This window comes from Pseudorca crassidens, chromosome 16 (genome assembly GCF_039906515.1).
Source record: "Pseudorca crassidens isolate mPseCra1 chromosome 16, mPseCra1.hap1, whole genome shotgun sequence".
Classification (NCBI taxonomy): Eukaryota; Metazoa; Chordata; class Mammalia; order Artiodactyla; family Delphinidae; genus Pseudorca; species Pseudorca crassidens.
In genome coordinates, this window is record NC_090311.1 from 8910178 (window position 1) to 8920037 (window position 9860).

Below are 9860 nucleotides of genomic sequence, written 5' to 3' on the forward strand. Positions count from 1 at the left end.
TAAGATTTGCAAAAACAACCCCTTGGTTCATTTCATCAACCAAAATTTATTTTCAATGTAGGCAATACCAGGTGACTCTAAATATTTGAACCACTACTTTTGTTTTCTAACTCTTTCCAGTCAGATCATCCATCTTATGCCATTTGTAAAGCAAAAATGTTTAAAACACATGAGCTAGCTAGTCAAGACAACACACTAAGCTCACATTTTGATCACCCCTCTGCTCCAGACACCACAGCAATGACAGCCAAATTGTAAGGGAAAACAAAAAGTGACAGATTCAGACTCCAAAACAAGAAATAAACATTCCTATGGACTTGACCAGCTGATCTCTGGGACTGGAAGCAGGAAGCAGCAGCAGGGAGTTTAATTTCTGCTGGGTAGAAGGGGACTACTAGACAGGAAGAGGGAAGTATAAAGAGAGAAAAATCAACATCAACAACGAAGGACCAAAAGTTAAAACCCCTATTCAAAACTCGGTGGGGGAATCCTGTCACAATGTATACGTATATCAAATCATCACACTGTATGTTTTAAATATCTTATAATTTTATTTGTCAATTAACCTCAGTAAAGCTGGAGGGTAGGGGGAAAAAGGTCTAAAAAAACAAAATTACAAGTCAGCCACCAAAATCAAAATTGAAACATGTATTAAACTCCAGATGAAACTGATTTTACAGCTCCGTCAACCAAAGATTTTATTTATGTTCAAAATATTCAAAGAGGTAAATGAAGGCATAAATTCATTTAAAGCAATTCAAGGAATTATACAATTGACCCTTGGACAACATAGGTTTGAACTGTGTGGGTCCACTTATACGTGGATTTTTTTTTTCAATAAATATGCACTACAGTACCACACAAGCCACTGTTGGTTGAAGCCACAGAGGTGGAACTGTGGATACAGAGGGCTGACTATAAAGTTATACACAGATTTTCAACTGCAAAGGGGTCAGTGCCCCTAACCCCCACATTGTTCAACGGTCAACTGTATATCAAAAATAGGCAAGTGGGGCTTCCCTGGTGGCGCAGTGGTTGAGAGTCCACCTGCCGATGCAGGGGACATGGGTTCATGCCCTGGTCCAGGAAGATCCCACATGCCGCGGAGCGGCTGGGCCCGTGAGCCATGGCCGCTGAGCCTGCGCATCCGGAGCCTGTGCTCCGCAACGGGAGAGGCCACAACAGTGAGAGGCCCGCGTACCGCAAAAAAAAAAAAAAAAAAAAAATAGGCAAGTGTAAAGCAAGGAGAGGTAGATATGAAAAGAATTGAAACCCTAGAAATGAGAAAAACTTACTAGGTGGAATAAATTCTGGACTAGATACAAAGAGAGAACTAGTAAATTGGAAGACTGTTCTGAGGAACTCACCCAGAACACAGCATGGAGAGAAAATAAAATTAAAATATGAAAGAGCAATTAAGAGACATGGAGGAAGAATTATAAGATTCCAACATTCATCAAGCAGGAGCCAGAACAAGAGAATACAGGGAATACTGGACAAGCAATATTCAAAGATATAAATGCTGAAAATCTTCCAGAATTGAAGATTTGTACTATATGTTGAGTATCAAGCAGGGATATAAATAAATCCACACCTAGAAACACCACAGTGAAACCACAGAATATAAAGGATACAAAGACAATATTTTGCAGAGTGTGATGGTTAATTTTATGTGCAACTCGGCTGAGCCATTATGCCCAGATACTTGGTCAAACATTATTCTGGCTGTTTCTGTGAGGGTGTTTGGGATGAGATTTATACTTAAATCAGTAGACTCTGAGTAAAGCAGATTGCCCTCCATAATGTGGGTGGGCCCCATCCAATCAACGGAAGGCCTGAATAGAACAAAAGGTTGACCTTCCCCAAGCAGGAGAGGTTCTGCCACAGACTGCCTTCAGATTTCATGTGCAACATTGGCTCATTCTACTTCACCAGCAAGCTGCCTTTGGATTTGAACTGCAACTCTTTCCTCAGTCTCCAGCCTGCAGCCTATTCTATCAGATTTTGGACTCACCAAGCCACCAAAATTGCATGAGCCAATTCCTTAAAACAAGTATCCACACACAAACATACACACACACACACACACACACACACACACACACACACACACACACACACACACACCCCTTATTGGTTCTCTCTGGAGAATCCTGACTAATACACAGAGGGGGAAAAAAGACAGATGTTCTGTAAAGGAACAATAGTCTCACAACAGACCTGTCAACAGGAAATACAGATGATTTTTAAAAAACAAGGATGCTGAGGAGAAAGTAACTTTCAAGTTAGAATTTTATATCTAGCTAAACTATCCTTCAAGAGTGAGGACAAAATAAAGGCATTATCTGGAATACAGACATATACTCAGGTTCTTACTAGGAAAACAAAAAAAAACTACTAAAGGATATATTTCAGCAAGAAGAAAAATTAACCAAAGGGAACAAACAACTATGGGCAAAGATAAAAAATATATATGTTAACACATTTAATTAACTGCTAGATTATACAAAAAAAAACTTTGATAATTTAAAATTGGGTAAAACTAAAACTATAAACATCAATTAAAGGATAGTGGAATAGAGTGTTCAGTGAGTAGGTAACATATGAGAGACCACTGTGGTTGATGGGAAGAGGCTAGAATTACTGAATAATTATAGAGTATGACAGAAAATTTTACAGTTAATTATGAGTGTTAACATTTTAAGGGTAACTACCAACTTATAGTTTCCAAACCAGAAGTGAGGTGGAAGAATAGGGAGGAACATGAAAAACTCTATCAATCCAATAGAGAGCAGAGAAAGAGGAAAGAGAAAACAAAAGCATAGTAAACAAAAATGTGCAACAAGACAGTAGAAACTGTAGAAATAAACTCATATGTTCAGTGATCACACACACACATACAAAATCTAAATGGATTAAATTCATCAGTTAAAAGACTGATATTATTAGATTGCTTTTGCATTTTTAATCCAGGTATGAGATACTTAAAATAGATATACGTGGGCTTCCCTGGTGGCGCAGTGGTTGAGAGTCCGCCTGCCGATGCAGGGGACACGGGTTCGTGCCCTGGTCCGGGAAGATCCCACATGCCGCAGAGCGGCTGGGACCGTGAGCCATGGCCGCTGAGCCTGCGCGTCCGGAGCCTGTGCTCCGCAACGGGAGAGGCCACAACAGTGAGAGGCCCGTGTACCGCAAAAAAAAAAAAAAAAAAAAAAAAAAAAAAAAAAAAATAGATATACGTGAAATCCCCAAGGCTGAAAACATACATATATATAAATATACATGACATGCAAATGTTAACCAAAATAAAGCTCACAGGGTAATATTACATCAGATAATACTTAAAGCAAAAGGTATTCATAGGGATGAAGAGGCATACTTTGTAATAATTAAAGGAAAAAATCCACCTAGAAGTTATAATAATCATAAACTTGTATATATCTGATAACACAGCCTCAAAATATTGTAATTCATAAAATATATAAACATACATAAAGTAAAAGGCAAAAAAATACACAAAGAAAAATCAGAATTACAAGCAGAAACTGACAAATCAACATAGTGGGAGAGCTTAACACATCAGAAAACTGACAGATGATATAGTTCAAAATTAATAAGAACATAACAGGACTTCCCTGGTGGCACAGTGGCTAAGAATCCTACCAATGCAGGGGACACGGGTTCGAGTCCTGGTCCAGGAAGATCCCACATGCCACGAAGCAACTAAGCCTGTGTACCATAACTACTGAGCCTGTGTGTCACAACTACTGAAGCCCCCGTGCCTAGAGCCTGTGCTCTGCAACAAGAGAAGCCACTGCAATGAGAAGCCTGCGCACCACAACAAAGAGTAGCCCCGTTTGCCGCAACTAGAGAAAACCCACGTGCAGCAACAAAGACCCAACGCAGCCAAAAATAAATAAATAAATGTATTAAACAAACTAAAAAGCAATTTAAAGATTGGGTCTATTTAAAGAAAAAAAAAGAACATAACAGATCTGAACAACAAAATCAGCAATCTAATAAATATAAAAACTGAACCATGCACCTGACAAGTAGAGAAAAAAAATCTTTGTAGATGTATAAAAACCTACTTGTGTCACAATGGAAAACTTAAATCACAAAAATTGGTATCATTCAAAGGGTAAGCTGTGACAAAGTGAGAGAGTGGCATGGGCATATATACACTACCAAATGTAAGGTGGATAGCTAGTAGGAAGCAGCCGCATGACACAGGGAGATCAGCTAGGTGCTCTGTGACCACCTAGAGGGGTGGGGTAGGGAGGGTGGGAGGGAGGGAGACGCAAGAGGGAAGAGATATGGGAACATATGTATAACTGATTCACTTTGTTGTAAAACAGAAACTAATACACCATTGTAAAGCAATTATACTCCAATAAAGATGTTAAAAAAAAAAATTGGTATCATTCAGACCACTCTTTCTGACTACACTGTCATTAAGCTATAAATCAATTAAAAAATAGCCCACATGTTTGGAATTTTAAATATGCATCTCAATAATTCATGGATAAAAGAGGAGACTCAGTGGAAATAATTATTAAGTGTGTGGGACCAAACAACTATGAAATAACTCATATCAAAACTGGTGAGATACAATGAAGAATGTACTTAAAAGTAAATATATAGCTTTATATACATTTAGTTTAAAATAAGACTGAGAATTAGTGAGTTTTGTGTTCCAGTAAAGAAGCATGAAAGAGAACCAAAGAGCCAGACTGATCTATAAAAGTCACAAATAATCAGTATCAGGAATAGTAAAGTAAACAGTAAAGATTTTTTAAATCAAAAGAATACTATGAACAATAAATTTGAAAATTTACATGAAATAAATAGGTTTTTAAAATATATATGTTCAAATTACTAAAATCGACTCAAAAGAATTTGCCTAAATAAATCAAACTGAACTGCTAATGTAGAGTCTCTACCACCCCTAACACTTAAAGCCTACAAGGTCCAGATGATTTTCTACACAGCTTTTACCAAACTTTCAAGGAATTTATAATCATTGTTTTAAATCATTTCAGAGACTAGAAAAATTAAGGAAGCTACCCAATTTATTTTATAAGGTGAACATAAACTTGATATAACTGGACAAGGTCCGTACAAGAAAGAATAAATGGACCTATAGAACTGCATCTCAGAGACTCCAAGAAATGCAAGTAAGGCAAGAAATACAAAAGAAGACACAGCCTACACACCACTGCAAAAAATAGCCCCAGACCAAATATGTCGGTGGAAGCAAGATCTCCATTTCTCAGGGGCCCCAAGGTCTCTGCTCCTCGGTGCACACCTCTGTTCCCTTCTCCTTAACTTACCTGCTTGCACGTGGGCCAGAAGTGGCTTCCCCAGCCCCTAAATATGTAGGACCCACCATTCAGTTGTGGAACCCACCACCATTGCCTCAGTCTCTTTAGTGCCCTAGGAGGGAATTCCATTTGATCCAACTCATCTTTCTTCAGCAAGACAACAAAAGTCCAAGGTCACTACTCCAGGTCCAACCAGAAAGTCAGCTGCCCTTGAGTCAAGTATTATCTTAAATCCATTTAAATGTGCTGGAGAGGGGTGAGCTGAGGTTATATACACAGTCCTGTGGCTTTGTGTCCATCCCATGGAGCCTTGGTCCAGGACTGAAAGTGCAATTGTGCAGAAGATATGTTGGGGGGTGGTAATTTGAGAGACTTTTTTTTTTTAACAATGATTATTATCATGATATGTAATATATTTACATTTGGTATGTATCCACATAATGTTCATTCACTACACCTCCAATATCTCTAGGCTTAAGAGAAAAATATCTAATTCTTATCTCCTTCGTCTCAGCCTCAGGCCACTTCGCTGGCTTATGTGCCTGCCTGACCCAGTAAACTGTAAGCTTCTTGAAGGCAAAAGCAAAAATTCATCTTTGATTAATTATAACAACAATCATACCTCAATTATATCTCAATAAAGTTGGGGACAATAATAACATCACCAATTAACATTTTGTAATGGTAACAGACCATATATCAGTGTTAATCACTTTATACCCATTATCTCATCTAATCCTTATAACCACCCTATGAAATAGGCACCACATTATCATCACCACATAAAAGACCAAGGACATGGGGCTCAGAAATTAAATAACAACCGCAAATTCCATAGTTAGCTAGTAACAGCAACTGCACTCAAACCCAACATGTCAGCTACAGACCCCACCATCCTGAACCCAATGCTGTGTCCAAGTCAGGTCATTTAGAAGTGTAGGTGGGTGGGTGGATGGATGGATGGATGGATGGACAGACGGATGGACGGACAGATGGATAGATGGGTGAACGGATGGATGGGTAAATGGGTGGATGGAGGAAGGGAAGAATGGATTGATGGATGGGTGGGTAGATGGTGGATGAATGAAAATGTTAGGAAAACAAAAAGTGACCCACAAAGGGAATACTTTGGTGGCCAGTGAGCTTAGTGGCATTAAGGCACATTCCTGAGTAAGGTTAAGGGCATGGATTTGTTATATTCCTACTCTAGGTAAAACCTGGACCCCTAATAAAAAATCCCTACCACTGGTCCTAAAAGCGTAAGGGTCTTGTGTGTGTGTGTGTGTGTGTGTGTGTGTGAAAGAGAAAGGGGGGGGGGGAGGGATGAAGGACAGAAATAAACACACGGTGTCAATTCTCTTTTAGGAGCTTTCACAAATCTGAGTTTGTCTGGATCAGCACAAACCCACCCTCACAAACGCTAGTGGGTCAGAAGGGTCATCTTCTCATGGAAGACACCTTCTTATGCTCTAGAGACCACGGAAGCAAGCCAGAAAGCCTTTAGCACCTTTGTTCACCTCTAAACATTTGCCCTTTATAACAACGTGAAAAGCAAAAGGCTCTGAAAGAATGAAATGCCTTTTGAAAAAAGACTTCACACTTGCTTCTAATTCTCCTACTTGTGTCAGTTAGGTTCAGTCAGGGGAGCAGAGACACCACGAGGTCATGGAATAGGGCTTTATTATAGGAACCTGACCATATATAGTTGTGGGAAAAGCTGAGGGAGGGGCGTAAAGGTCTGGAAGGGATGCTGGAGGATCAGCAGTCACCAAGCCGTCTATCAGAGAGGGCAGGCATGTCCAGACACCAAAAGGACTGCAAAGGGAAGCTGGGGCGAGGCCTCTGCGCAGCTGCAGTCCTGTCATTCTGCAGCCACCCATCTGGTGGTGGGCCTCAGGGCCAAGAGTCAGAAAGAAATGCTAGATGCAGATCAGAAGAAAGCAAGGAACCCATCAGACACCTCTGCTGCCATCCATCACTGCACCTGACATCCAACAAACCTCAGAGAGTAATGGCCATCCCAGTCTGTGTATGTTCCTCTTTGGGCCAACTCTAACCCGGAAACAGGCAGGCAAGGGGATGCTGGGAAACGTAGTTCTCAGCTTAACCAAGGCAACCCAGCACAGTCCACCAGACTCCTTTAATTAAATATAGAATACTTAACGTTATTACTCACATCTTTGGGGAGACTGTGCGTTTTAATCATAATTACATGATAAATATTTCATGGTATATATCTTTGTCATATAATTAGGAATAAAAAATGTAATCTCAAAAAGATGCTAAATAATTCAAATGGCTGAGGATGTGATTAAAGCCTTGACTGAAATATGGTCAGAAGGTAACTCAAGGTCTTCAAGCATGATCTCCCAAGAAACATGTCACAATCAGGTATTTTTAAAAGTGCATTGAAATGGAAACACCCCAAAAGAAAAAAAAATTATGTGGCTTTAAGTATGGGGTGAAAACCTAAAGAATATATCCACCTCAAGCTACAATCTGGCAAAAGATATTTTAGCCAGTTTATGAAATCAATATCCTTTCTTCTCTGGCCACTGCTAAGACAATGGCATTCATCTCACTCATTCATTTTGAAAATATCTTCATTTTTTCAAACCCCTGAGGTTAGGGACTATGCTATGTTACTTCTAAAGGCCCTCACAGCACCTAATACAAGGACATAGGCACTTGGGGAAAAATCTATGGACAAATTTCAATCTAGTTCCATATTTACTGCATTCACTTCATACAACGCACTGTTTGGTGCTAGGGAGCTGTGAACAAAGGGGTTCCTGACCTCTAGGGGCTCATAAACCAGTAAGAAACTACTTATGCACAAAATTTACTCTGAAAATAGAAATAGATGGGGCTTTGATAAGTGCTGTAGCTGAAATACAAGAAAGTATGCTTTTGGGAACATAGGAAGAGGTGAGATTTATGTGATAGAGGGAATGTAGGAAGGTGTCTTGCAGGAGGTGGGAACAGGCCTTGAAGAGTAATCCTTCAAAAGAAGGATTCTGTGTGTGGATTTTGTACATGTGCGTGTGTGCGTGAGAGAGAAAGAGAGGAGATAAGCACGGAGGAGGGAAGAGTACAGCTGAAGATAAATTGAGGAACTTGTTGGGGATAAATTAGGCATGACTTCCCAATGGATCAACTTAAATATTCTCCATGCTTCTCCCTCAACCTACGGCAAAGTCAGTGCCCATGGCTTCCATCGTTACATCCTCAAACTCAGTAAGAAACACTTCTATCAAGAGTTACATCCTAGGTTTGAAGAACTCACATCCTGTGAAGGAAACTGGAAACTCTTAGATGGGTCAAGCAAACTCTTGTATCCACGAACTACACTCCCCCCCACCTCTGGCTGTCATTCATGTAGCATACATACATTTATTATGGTTTCCCCACCTGTAAAATAACATCACTCTCATTTGTTTGTTGTGAGAGGGAAGACTATTGAAGGAAATAGTGGGAAAAAACTATGGAAACAATAGTGTCCTTTAGAAGCGATGATTATCAAGTCATTTAAGGACTCTAAGCAGGAAGAGGTAAAGCATTTCAGTTTTTATTTCAAAACTTCATCCACTGAAATACTTAATATAACAAGTCCATACTTGCAGAAGCTGAGAACCTTTGCCTTTCGAAAGGAAAGAGACATCAGGTCAGGCCATGTCAGCATGGGGATGAGCCTCAGAGAGCCTCTCAGGAAGAGCTGGAGCCTCAAGTCCCTCACGCACCCCAGGACACCCAGCTAACTGGGCCAGACCTCGGTTTCCTGACGTCTAGCCCAACGCTGTTAACCCTACTCCACATTTTCCCAAGAAGTTGTATTTCAGGGTAGAAATTTTGCTTCAATATTTTCCCAACATGTTCCTCTTCAAAGTTACTAGACTTGAAAAATCTATACACCATCCAAATAATCAGCTTACTAAGACGCATGTTTTACAATCCAGTGGTGCCCACAAACACCTACTGTTTTTCTGAATCTCCAGAGGTATGTTCTGCTTAAATGTGAGCTGGGCCCAAAGTGAGGACAAGGGCATCTCCTAAGCTACTGCCTGGCACAGTGCATGTGTTTTTGTTTTAATTACTGGAAGTAAAATGTGCTATTTCACTGTGCCCTCAAAAGGCCCAATTATTATGGCATAACGCAGGCCACGTCAGAGCCAATCCTTGGTCTTCAGGCATGCAACGGGCTGATTTATCCATTGCCACCCCCATCGCCTGGACCAATGGCACAATGGCGCCCCAAGCATCTACTTCAAAAACCCACCAATGGCCTCATTTTCCTAAGTCAACTTTTGCACAAACGGCTTTCATTATCTGCCTATTGATTGAAGGAAAGGAGAGAGGGCAAGAGGAAGAAGGAAGTGAGAGAGGATCAAAGGAACAACAAAAAAAAGTGAAGGACTATATGGTCTGAATTACAGATCTGCATGATTAGCTATAAGCAGTGGCCAACAGAAGACCCTGAAGGGTGTGCCATTGTAACCTTCAGCCTGGCACAGGCTTCTGATCCCTGAGGGCTATGAG